The following is a 12,575-nucleotide window of genomic DNA, read 5'->3' on the forward strand; positions in this document are numbered from 1 at the left end:
TCACACACAAAAAAAAAAGATAAACCCCCAGCTTTCCTGAATATCCCATGACATACTTCACCTGTCGCTTCGTGTGGCTAGACCGAGGTGTCTAAAAAGGAATGGTGACCCCTTTGAAATACAGAAGTTTAACCTTGCCGAAGAACAAGTTCAGATCGAAATTACTTATTCAAAGGACTTCTATTCTACAGTTACGTTGCAAGATTTAATGACAAGCAGCCCTAAAAAGTTCCGGGCTTCTATTTTAACCACCGCAGCTGCCATAAATACAGTTCTTTAAATTTTGACGTCCCCTTTAGTGACCCCTTAACTATTTTTAACGCATTCAATGAATACTTTTATTCAATATTCACAACTGACAACTTAGATATCCCTAGCTTTCATCATGGCTCAAATAACTCAGTCAGCGATGTTTCCGTGTCTCTCGACGGTGTTATGAACTTAATTATGAACTTAGGAAATAAGAAATCTGTTGGAACTGATGGTATTCTTAATATTTTTTTTCATGGATATTGTAAGTCAATTAGCCACTATTTGACCAAAACTTTTCAAAAGTCCTTGGGCACCTCAACTGTTCCTTTACTTTGGAAATTGACAAAAATTCTTCCTATGTATAAATCTGGTCTGATTTCAGTCACCATTGAACTATTGCCCGATTTTATTAATGTCTCAATCATGCAAACTTTTATAACACATAATCTTTAAGCATATTGCCAAGCTGTGTTGGTGGCAGAAGAACAGAGCCAGGAAGAGAGTGACTGCTGTGGCCAAGTAAACAGTCGTTCACTTCGAGTCCCTGTTCGCCGTTTCCTCTTACGACAGACAGGTGGAAGTGCTGAGTACTGCGACGTCTCATGCCTGCTGGTCCTGAATCAGAAGCAACTAACGACAGTGCACTAAGGTCTGCTGATATCCATCGAAGCAGGCGCCACCTTCAAGGTCTATCATCACCGTGTGGCCCCTTGGCAAGTTCTGTGAAGACAGTGTTTGCCATATCTGCAACCCATACCAAGCATGACTGCCGTGGTTAGGTTCGTCACGTAGCAAGGCATGTGACACGAGGAAGATGGAGACAGTGTGGAAAACGAAATGAAGTTATATTGAACGAGAGAAAATCATTGCAAATACAGTAACATACGTCGTACAGGGACGAGATTCACACACATAAGAAAAGAGTAAACAGCCTCATAGTCTGTGCTGTAGCCCGGTGCCTTGAAGTGGGACCCATTGCGTGCTCGGATTCAGTCGTCGCTTGGGTGCACAGGTCAGCATACTGCTGTAGAGGGTATCACCAGGTCTAGGCGTAGCCGCACACTGTCAGCGACGTCGGCTCGCTGGACGTGATCAGCAGCTCCGATCTTTCGAGGGCGCACGCCGTACCGGAGATGTCCGCAGGGCCACTCACCCAGAACTCGTGCCTGGCCACCCCGACACGCCGTGCCCTGAGGACGTCAATGGCTCGAGGACAGGAACCCGTCCTTTCAAACCTCTCGCGTAGTTGCGGGTTCACCCTAGGCTTCCTTGCGTCGTCTTGTCGGCGTCCAAACAGCTTCGTTCTGCGCGAGCGCCTTCTCTTCTTTCTTCAATGGGCGTGCTGCAACACCCCTTCATTCTTGTCATCTTCCAGGTGATGTGGCACAGCCGTCTGCTATGCTCGCATTTTCCAATCTAGAACATCAAAATGACCCATTCGTTAGGGTACCCTGTGTCACCAACAGGCCTTGCACACCAAACCCATTCCACGGCAATGCCGGTGACGACGTGGAGGACTGACTTGACCATTTCGACCGGGTCGCGGCTATCAATGACTGGGAGAATCATTGTAAGTTGAAGAACGTCTACATCTCCCTCTTAGATGCGGAAAGAGCGTCGTACAAGAACCTCTAAGCTTCATTCACGACTTGGCAAGAATTACATCGACAGCTTCGCGAGGCTTTCAGTAACCCCAAACGAAAAGAGAGAGCAGAGCAGGCATTTTCTTCGCTTTTTCAAATGCCAAATGAGAGCGTCGCCATGTTTGTGAAATAGATGTCGGGATTGTTTCGAAGGGCTGACCCTTGCCAGAAGATAAAAAGGTGTGCCTGTTAATGCGAGGCGTAAAGGAGCAGCTTTTTGCCGACCTTGTGCACAACCCTCCTACGAGGATGTCAGAGTTCATACGTGAGGCCACAATTATGGAGCGCATGCTTCGGCAGCGGTTGTCGCAATATGAGCGTCTGACAGCCATGTCCGCTGCATGCTCGCTTGTACCAGGAGGCTATGGCAGGGAGGTCCTCACAGACCTCAGAACTTCAAAAATCTCATGCAGCGCACCCTCCGAGTACCGCTGCTCTTACCGACGTTGTTTGGAATGAAATCGGGCAGTTAATTCATTCCTCACCACGATCGCAAGCTGAACCTCCCACACTTTCCTTCACAGATGCCCTATGTGTCTCTACGTCATTGATGGCCCGTTTTGTTCATTTACCTGTTGGGGCCCCTAGACGTTTTCCAAGTCTAGCCCATCGCCCAGCTTTGTAGGCCGATTTTCGTCCTGGCTCGCGAAAGTCCACCGTCTGGAGTGCACCCGACAATCATCCTTTGTGCTACCATTGTGGTGAAGTTGGACACATGTACCTTGACAGTTACTACCAACGAATAGGCCTACGCAGATTCCAGCCACATGCCTGTTGCCCACGCTTTGGTGAGCCCCCTCAAGAAATTGCCGATTACTTGGAAGGTAGTCATCAAGCTACTGCCCCGCTGCAATGACAGTCATGGTCGCCATCACCCCATCTGTCCTCGTCAACGCACCGTGCCCCACCAGCCTTTGGGTCCCCTGGTGTCAATGGCGCACGCCCACGCTGAGAAAACTGAAAACGGTGACCTCTGCTGGTGTGGCCACTGTCACGTGAACTAACAAATACCCCCCACCGCTGCGTTACGACATACCATTAAATCCTACTTCTGAAACCACCAACAGAACATCCGCTGCCATTACCGTTTCTGTCGACTATTATCCAGTGACTGCACTTGTCGACACGGGAGCTAATTACTCCGTGATGAGTGCATCATTGGCCACCAGTCTGCACAAGGTGCTGACAATGTGGGACAGTTCTAAACTAATAACCGCTGGAGGACACCTCATATCCACTATAAGAAGGTGCACCGCCAAGCTTGAGATTTGTGCATTGGCTTTTGTGGCATCATTCCTGGTACTGCCCAACTGTTCTCGGCCAGTAATTTTGGGCATAGATTTTCTTCAAGAGTATGGAGCAATAATTAATCTCTGTGATTTGTTCATCAGTTTCTCTAACTGTGTTTTTTCAGATTCCGACATCGAGATCGAACATCGTGGCATGGCCTTACGCGTAGTTGATGATTGCGTCACGTCGCCGCCTCGCAGTAGTATCTTCATCCTTGTTGAGTGTCCACAGGGACAGTCAATAATGGGCATTGCCGAAGGTAACCTCCCGTTATTGCTCGACTGGGAAGTCGCCACTGCTCGAAGTCTCATTCAACGCCGAAATGGCCAGACTACGCTTTTAGTTACAAACTTCAGTGGCAAATACAGGTATTTTGCGAAATGCACCACCATAGCTTACTTGGAGGCATTGGATGATTTAAACGCCTTCCCTTTTATTACAATAATCTTGACAGAACAGCTGCGATACCAACATCACTAGTCGCCTCAACATCATTTGCCAGTTAGAATAACCTATGCAGGCAAGGCTCCTCAGTCTCCTCTCACCCTTCAGTGACTGTTTAGCCACAATGTTGAAAGTCCAAGCAGACCCCTCTAACAAAGCACAGAATCATCATTCAGCTCAACGTTCATCCTGAGCGCGAAGACGCTTACCGCGTGTCGCAGAAGGGACAGCATGCTATCCGTCATAAAGTGAAACAAATGCTCGATGATGACGTGATTCAACCATCGGCAAGTCCTTGGGCGTCACCAGTTGTTTTGGTTGAAAATAAAGATGGTTCACTATAATTCTGCATAGACTACCGCAAACTGAACATGATAACGAAAAAAGACGTATATCCTCTTCCTTGTGTCGATGACTCCTTGGATTGCCTGCGACACGCCCATTACTTTTCTTCCATGGTTCTTCGTAGCGGATATTAGCAGGTTGAAGTGGATGAACGAAACCGAGAAAAAACAGCGTTTATTACATCTGACGGTCTCTATGGATTCAAAGTTCTCCCTTTTGGCCTGTTCTCCGCTCCAGCCACACTCCAATGAATGATGGACACAGTTTTGTGAGAACTCAAATGGCACTCGTGTTTAGTGTATTTAGACGACGTAGTCGTTTTTTCTGCGACTTTTGTCCAGCACATTGAGTGAATTGAAGCAATTCTCCTGGTTATTCGTACTACCGGCCTGTCTCTTAAACTAGAAAAGTGTTATTTTGAATATGAAGAACTCAAATTCCTTGGCCATATTGCCAGCAGCAGTGGTGTTCGCCCCAACCCTGAAAAGGCTATGACAGTTGCTTTGTTCCCGATACTGAAGACAAAGCATGATGTACATTGCTTTCTGGGCCTTTGTACTTATTACTGCCGCCTTGTGCCAAATTTTTCGAAAAACGCCGACCCTCTACAACTCGTCAAGAACGACATTGCCTTCGTCTAGAGTCCCAAACAATCCAACGCTTTCCGTGACCTTCAACAACGCCTACAAACGCCGCCGATCCTTGGCCACTTCGACACTGAAGCAGACACAAAAGTCCGCACTGATGCGAGCAACCTTGGTCTCAGAGCTATTCTGGCGCAATATCAAGATGGCGTGGAGCGCGTCATTGCCTAAGCTAGTCGCACGTTGTCATCTGCGGATAAAAACTACTCAACAACTGAAAAAAATATGTCTGGTGGTTGTATGGGCCATTACGAAATTCAGGCCCTACTTGTATGGACGCCCCTTACAAATCGTTAGTGACCACCACTCTCTAGTAGTTGGTAAATCTAAAAGATTTTTCGAGCCATCTCGCAAAATGGAGCCTTTGGTTACAGGAATTCGATATAATGATAGTTTACAAGTCTGGCCAGAAACACACCGACGCTGGCTGTCTTTCCTGCGCACCCGTTGAGATCGCTGGAAAAGACAAAGATGAAGACTTCAGCTGCCTTGCTATTCTCGCATCATCAAACGTGGCTGAGCACTAAAATGAAGATTCACAACTACAACCACTGATTAAATACTTTGAGGAACGTCGCCCGCAACCCCAACGTCAGTTTACACGTGACTTGTCATCTTTCTGTCTACGCCAAGACATCCTCTACAAGTGTAACTTTCATCCAGCGAAAGCTGTTTATCTCCTAGTTGTTCCTGCTACTCTCCGCGATGACATTTTGCATGCTTGCCATGACAAGCCATCATCAGGGCATTTCGGCTTCGCTCGTACTCTGGCGAGGATCAATAACAAATGCCTACCACTGGCGGAAACTTGCAAAAATCGTCCGGCAGTACGTCAAAACATGCACAACTTGCCAATGCCACAAAAATCCATCGATGAAACTAGCCGGTCTGCTTCAGCCTGTACGACCCTCTTAAGGACGCACCATTTGAAAAGGTCCGGATGGGTTTACTCGGCCCATTTTCGAAGTCTACTGCTGATAACTGCTGGATTGTTCTTGCCACCGACTACTTGACTAGATAGTGCAGAAGACAAGCCGCCCAGTGAGCAACAGTGGCTAACTTTTTTTATCAAGAACATTGTTCTCCGCCACCGTGCTCCCGCTGTTGTCATCACAGATCATGGTATTGCATTTACGGCACAGTTTTTCCGAGAGATCCTGTGGCTGAGTGGTATGATGCACCGAACAGGAACTGCGTATCACCTGCAGACTTACGGATTTACCGAACACTTTGGCAAAAAGATTGCAGATGTGCTGTCGATGCATGTCACCAAGGATCGCAAGAATTGGGACGAAATCCTTCCGTATATCACATTTGCCTACAACACAGCTCTTCAGAAAACCACCAGCTTTGCTCCTTTTCGTCTGGTTCACGGCCGCGACGTCCCCACAATGCTTGACACCATGCTGCAACAATTCTGCCGGACACGACTGCTCCGGACGCAGATGTATTTGTTCAGCGTGCTGAAGGCGCATGGCAGCTTTCACGCTTTCCCATTTTATGGCGGCAAAATCAAGATGCTTGTCGGTACAACACCCATTATAGAGCAGTAACATACGAATCGGGTGATCTAGTCTGGGTTTGGACTCCCATTCATCAAAGTGGGCGCTCAGAGAAATTGTTATGTCGGTACTTCGGACCCTCCCGAGTTTTTCATCGCCTCGGAGAAGTCAACTACGAAGTTGTCCCAGCAGACACGTCGCACCGTTCTCGGAGACCACGCTCCTTAGATGTGGTTCATGTCTCCAGGATCAAGCCGTACTATTCGCGTTGACTGCAAGTTTTGAACTTTGTGATGTAGAACTTGCCTTTAAGACAATTGTACATTTCTTTCTCGCTTCTTTTTTAAAATGCAAAGCATTTCTTAGCGAACTTTGGCAACTTTGCGCATATCTATCTATCTATCTATCTATCTATCTATCTATCCATTTATCTACCTAGCCGCTTATGTTTGGGTGCTCTCGTGCTCACCCCCTTCGCTTGGAGTGAACCAAAATTAGCATGGTAGGGTAGTATGATTCAACGAATATGACGCGCTGGTCAAGACATGAATAATGTCACTATCCCGCCGCGAACGGCGTCAAACACTTCCTGCCAGACAGTGGCACATACCCATGGGTGGGTATGAGCCACTGGTATACGGGTATGTGCCACAGGTGACTGACCCTTAGTATCTACACAGGAACGACGAGAACGCTCATGAGCAATTTTGACTTGCGAGCGTTAAGAAATACCAGACATCGGTAGTCTCGACCTGATGAATGCAAAGAATAAATGTCGGGGTTCCAGCTGGAATCGAACTCGAGCATTCTGCGTGGCAATGAAGCATTTTACCACAAAGCTACACCAGGTCTCGGAACTATTTTTCAAATAGATGCCAAGCTCCGTGAAACATCAATAGTGGCTGCAGTACTGCCTACCCAATTTTATAAACATTACACATGTACTCCCTTGATACAGCCGTCACGCCGGGTTAACATCAATTTAGTTAGCTGTCATGCCCTGAAGTTGATTTATGTAGCAGTGTCCAGGGCCAGCACCTTTGCGAGCTTCAGCACCACATATCAGCTTCTGGTGTGGCGAATACGCATGTTCCATTTGGCATCGTTGTGCAAGTGCAAAGAGCTGGTTATATAAACATCTGCAACTCTTCAACATATGCCTGTGCATGCAAAATTTGTATATATATATGTCATTTCATGACGTGTCGATCATTAGAAATATTGCAACACAGTCACCTTCTTTCCGCATGCTTCGCATAATGTCAATTCCCAGGTACGTGAGATCTGCCGAGTTTTTTATCTCGCCCTTGTGCTTCTCAACGGACACAAACATTTTTGGCTACCTTCCATTATTTTTCGGAGCCACAGAATTCATGTGATGCTTCTTTTTCTCTTTTTTTTTTCTTTGGGGAGAGGGTAATGCCTTGCTGTGCTTGTGGCAGAAGAATAAAGTGATGAAGTGACTGACTGCTGTGGCCGAGTAAACAGTCATTCACTTCGAGTCCCTGTTCGTTGTTTTGTCTTGCGACAATATGATGGACTTTCTCAAAAATAATATTCTCAGTGATGCTCAGCATGGTTTTAATCAATGTTATAGTACAATAACCCAACTTGTAGAATTCTCGCATAACAATTCGCATGTTCTAGACTCCGGTTATCGAATTGATACAATTTTCATCGACTTTTAAAAGACATTCGACACTGTTACACATTTTAAACTTTTGCATAAACTTCACGCTGTTCCTAACAATTATTTATTGGTTGACTGGATTGCTAGTTTTTTACAATTATTTATTGGTTGACTGGATTGCTAGTTTTTTAAACAACTGTTCCTAGTATGTTTTTTCAGTTCCTCAAACTCGTCTGTTGTGAATGTGTCATCAGGAGTGCCTCAGGGCTCAGTCCTGGGAGTTTTGTTTTTACTATACATAAATAATTTGCCCAATTATGTGTCTGCCAAAATCTGCCTTTACGCTGATGACTATGTACTGTGCAGTGTAATTAATACCAATAATGACCACATTTTACTTCATGATTCTTTCGCACAATTTTGCAGATGGTGCCACACATGACTAATGAACATAAACTTTGTTAAAACAGTCACTCTTTCCTTCTGTAAACACACCCTTGTTTCTTTGATTACTCTTTCAATGGCTCCACTCTGAAACGTGTGTCCGGTTATAAGTACCTAAGCCTCATCTGCACAGCCAACATGTCTTGGTCTAAACATATCGAATACAGTACAACCCAGTTACAACAAAACTCACGGAGCGCGGAGAACATTTTGTTGAAGTGACAATTTCGTTGTAGTGAAATCGAAAAAATATAGCTGATCTGAGCTAACAAAACAAAGGAATGTTTATTCTAAAAATTAAAAAAGTGTCCGCTGCTTCCTATTCTTTCTCAGCAGTGTCCCGACGTGGTTCTCAGTCATGCATAGTGAGGCCATGATGAAAGGCACGCAGAAACAACGCCTACAACCGCTTTCGTGAAGGAACCAAACAGTTGCATTAACACATTAACACCAGCAGCTGTTCGCCGTCAAAGTGCATCCGACAATGTTGAGAGGCGGGCAGGGTATCGTCGAGTCGCGAATTTCGCTTTATTCTATGCCATTCTTAGCATTCACCACTCGCGGGTAGCCGATTTTGTTAATAATGCGGATGAACAGCCGCTCTAATTAGTTACCACTATGACCAAGCACGAACAAAATGATAAGCATTGGCATAGGAAAAGGCATCGTTCTGAGGTCGCACCCACCAGCTGCGTGAAGGAAACCATAAACAGAGCGACTGAGCTTCAGCTTTGGATCGTCTGTGGCTCAAAAGCAAGCCAAGGCAAAAGCAGGGCAGCCTCACTGCCATCTCTATTGAGCAATGGCGGCACCCATGCTTGCTGAACAGAGGCCGTTTCTGGTGGTGCCAACGCATGATTTAGACTTCGTCGACGTATTTTCAGGTTCTGAAAATGCATCAAAATGTTAAAAATTGGGCTTACTGTATAGCAATAAATATTTGAGCCTGTAATTGCATCGTAAAATTTCATTGAAGCGGGATGGCAGAAGAAAAAGTGTGTTGTGGCGACAATATTTATGCATTGAATTCTATAGACTGCCGACGGGGTATCGTGAATTTTTCGTTGTAGCAGAAATTTCGTTGAAGCGGCGTTCGTTGTAGCGGGGGTTCGACTATACACCTGCAATAAAGCTTTAAAGAAACTGGGCTATCTAAATCATACACTAAAGGAGACTCTACGCGAAACAAAATTGCTCACATATAAACCGCTCATCCGTCCCATCCTTGAATATTCCTGCCCCATATAGAGCCCTCATAAAGCATCGGACATCAACACAATTGAATCAGTTCAAAAGGAAACCAACCGTTTCATTTTCCGCCATTACCACCGGAACTTCTCACTCTCCTCTCAGCTTGCTATGTATGTCTACAAACTCTGCCGAGCGATGCTATCTCGAATGCCTAAAGTTGCTGCACATTCTTGTTAATACAGCTGAGCTAATGTAGCGGGTGAGCACCTCACCGGCTACATTACGCTACACATTAATGAATATTTGTTTCCCAATAGACTGAAACCCACAAGGAATAGACACAAACTCAATCTGAGGCCATTCCATTTATGTACTAACTTAAATTCAACTTCTTTTCACACACTATAGAAAAGTGGAATATTTTGCCTGGGGCAAACAGATATTGCCTTTAGCTTATTTCTTGAATGAATGTGTTGAATCACACCTTGTTCATTAGGAGTTATTCTTGTTTTTTTTTTCTCTTGCAGTGTTGCATTGCCTTTCTGTTTGTGTGCTCATGTTAAAGAAACCTACTTCTGCGATAGCCCAAACTGGGTTGCAGTATGTAAAAATAAATAAATTATAATATAGAACGGAGACAGTCAAAACTGTTATCCGAGACCAGGTAGGAGCGTAGGCCTAGCTAGCAAAATCAGCGACAGTCCGGGCCGAGCGTCTCATGCTTAGCACTGACAATGTGTGTGCCGAGATTTGCATGACCCACTACAATCATCATTACATATTTCCCCCTCGCTGAAGATGGTGCCAAGTAAGTGTTCTAAGGTGTCGTGAGGACAAGTGGTTCGTGATATGGTTTGAGGCGATTCACATGTACGATTTCGCGGCCTCGGCGACGCAGGTCCACAGTGGCCGTGAGGGGTTCGATGAGGTAGTTAACAGCGGAAGTTTGTTCTATGACGCGATAAGGTCCATGGTACCTGCTGACAAACTTTGTAGAGGTACCAGGAGCAGCACTGGGGGGCACCCACAGCCAAACAAGAGAGTTGGGCGAAAATTGGTAGTTGGACCATCCATCGTAGTGACGAAATTTCTGTAGCCCTTGTTCTTGTGTTGTAAGGGTGCGAGCTAATTGCCGACATTCTTCCGCATACCGCGCGGCTTCGGAAAGTGGTGTGCCTTCGGATGAGTCGGGTCGGTAGGGGAGAATGGTGTCAATTGGAGATGATGGTTCTCGACCATAAAGTAAAAAGAATGGAGAAAAGCCTGTCGTCGCTTGAGGTGCCGTGTTGTAAGCGTACGTTACGTAAGAAAGGATAAGATCCCAGTTGGTGTGGTCGGAGGCGATATACATAGAAAGCATGTCGCCAAGAGTACGGTTGAAACGCTCGGTCAAGCCATTTGTTTGTGGGCGATATGCGGTAGTACAGCGGTGAATTACATGGCATTCTGCAAGAAGTTCTCGAATAACATCCGCGAGAAAGACGCAGCCTCGGCCGCTCAAATGTTCACGTGGAGCGCCATGACGCAGAACAAAACATTGCAGCAGGAAAGACGCAACGTCACGTGCCGTCGCGGCTGGTAGAGCGGCCGTTTCTGCATATCTCGTGAGATGGTCGATCGCTACAATAATCCAGCGATTCCCAGCTGATGTATATGGTAGAGGACCATAAAGGTCTATTCCAACCCGGTCGAATGGTCGCACTGGGCACGGTAACGGCTGCATTGGTGCAGTAGGACGGCTAGGATCGTGCTTGCGGCGTTGGCACTCTGTGCAAGATCGAATGTACTTTTGAACGAATGTGTACATGCCGCGCCAATAAAACCGAAAACGTAGCCTGGCGTAGGTTTAAAACAAACCGGCGTGCGCACACTGCGGATCGGCATGGAAAGCAGCACATATGCTGGCGCGGAGATGCCTGGGTATGACGAGTAGCCATTTGCGACCGTCAGGGTGGTAGTTGCGGCGATAAAGTATTCCATCACGGATGGCGAAGTGAGAGGCTTGTCGGTGTAGCGCTCGAGATGGCGGGTGGGCGAGTGTTTCAGATAGGTAATCCATCAGAGACGCAATCCACGAATCTTTGCGCTGCTCCGCAGCCATGTTGATTGGTCCTGATAGTGGAAGGAAGTTGTCTTGGATGGAGACACTCGCAATATCAGTAGAAACAGGCGAACGCGAAAGAGCGTCGGCATCGGCGTGCTTCTGGCCTGAGCGATAAATGACGCGGATGTCGTACTCTTGGAGCCGTAAAGCCCATCGTGCCAAGCGTCCTGAGGGATCTTTGAGGGAGGATAACCAGCAGAGCGCGTGGTGGTCGGTAACAACATCGAAAGGGCGGCCGTACAGATAAGGCCGAAATTTTGTAATGGCCCAGATAATCGCTAGGCATTCTTTCTCAGTTACCGAATAATTTGCTTCTGTTCTTGTAAGAGTGCGGCTCGCGTACGCAACAACATATTCTTGGTAACCAGGCTTTCGTTGGGCGAGTACAGCGCCAAGACCGACACCGCTAGCATCTGTGTGGATTTCTGTGGGAGCGCTTGAATCGAAATGACGCAGTATGGGTGGTGTTGTAAGCAGTTCACGGAGCTTCGCAAAGGCACTGTCGCAAGCTGGAGACCCCGCAGATAGATTGCGGTCTCCCTGAAGTAGGTCTGTCAGAGGCGCCATGATCGAGGCGAAATCTCGGACGAAGCGGCGGAAGTATGAGCAAAGCCCAATGAAACTACGCAGCTGCTTGAGAGACGCGGGCCTCGGGAACTCGCGAACAGCACGTAGCTTAGCGGGGTCAGGAAGAACGCCATTCTTCGACACGACGTGTCCGAGAATGGTCAGCTTGTGCGCTCCAAAGTGACACTTCAAGTTGAGTTGGAGGCCTGCTGCAGAGACGCAGCGTAGAACCTGTTCCAAGCGACGAAGGTGCGTGGGAAAACCGGGCGAGAATACCACTACATCGTCTAAGTAGCACAAACACGTGTTCCATTTGAGGCCTCGTAGGATAGTGTCCATCATGCGCTCAAATGTTGCCGGCGCATTGCATAGCCCGAATGGCATCACGTTAAATTCGTATAAGCCGTCTGGTGTAACAAATGCAGTTTTTGGCCTATCATCCGGATTCATGGGCACTTGCCAGTACCCAGAGCGTAGATCAAGGGAGGAAAAGAACTCTGCGCCTTGTAAAGAGTCGAG

General features: G+C 46.8%; 1 long non-coding RNA gene across 1 annotated transcript; it reads right to left on the bottom strand.

The window, feature by feature from the left end:
- Positions 1-1,078: 1,078 nt before the first annotated feature.
- On the bottom strand, positions 1,079-12,323 carry LOC142776124 (uncharacterized). The gene is made up of 2 exons (XR_012887321.1): positions 8,881-12,323; positions 1,079-1,668 (listed from the first exon to the last, which is right to left on the bottom strand). It is a non-coding gene; the product is annotated as an uncharacterized LOC142776124 (long non-coding RNA).
- Between the last annotated feature and the right edge of the window lie 252 nt (positions 12,324-12,575).

This window comes from Rhipicephalus microplus, chromosome X (genome assembly GCF_043290135.1).
Source record: "Rhipicephalus microplus isolate Deutch F79 chromosome X, USDA_Rmic, whole genome shotgun sequence".
In the NCBI taxonomy this organism is placed as follows: Eukaryota; Metazoa; Arthropoda; class Arachnida; order Ixodida; family Ixodidae; genus Rhipicephalus; species Rhipicephalus microplus.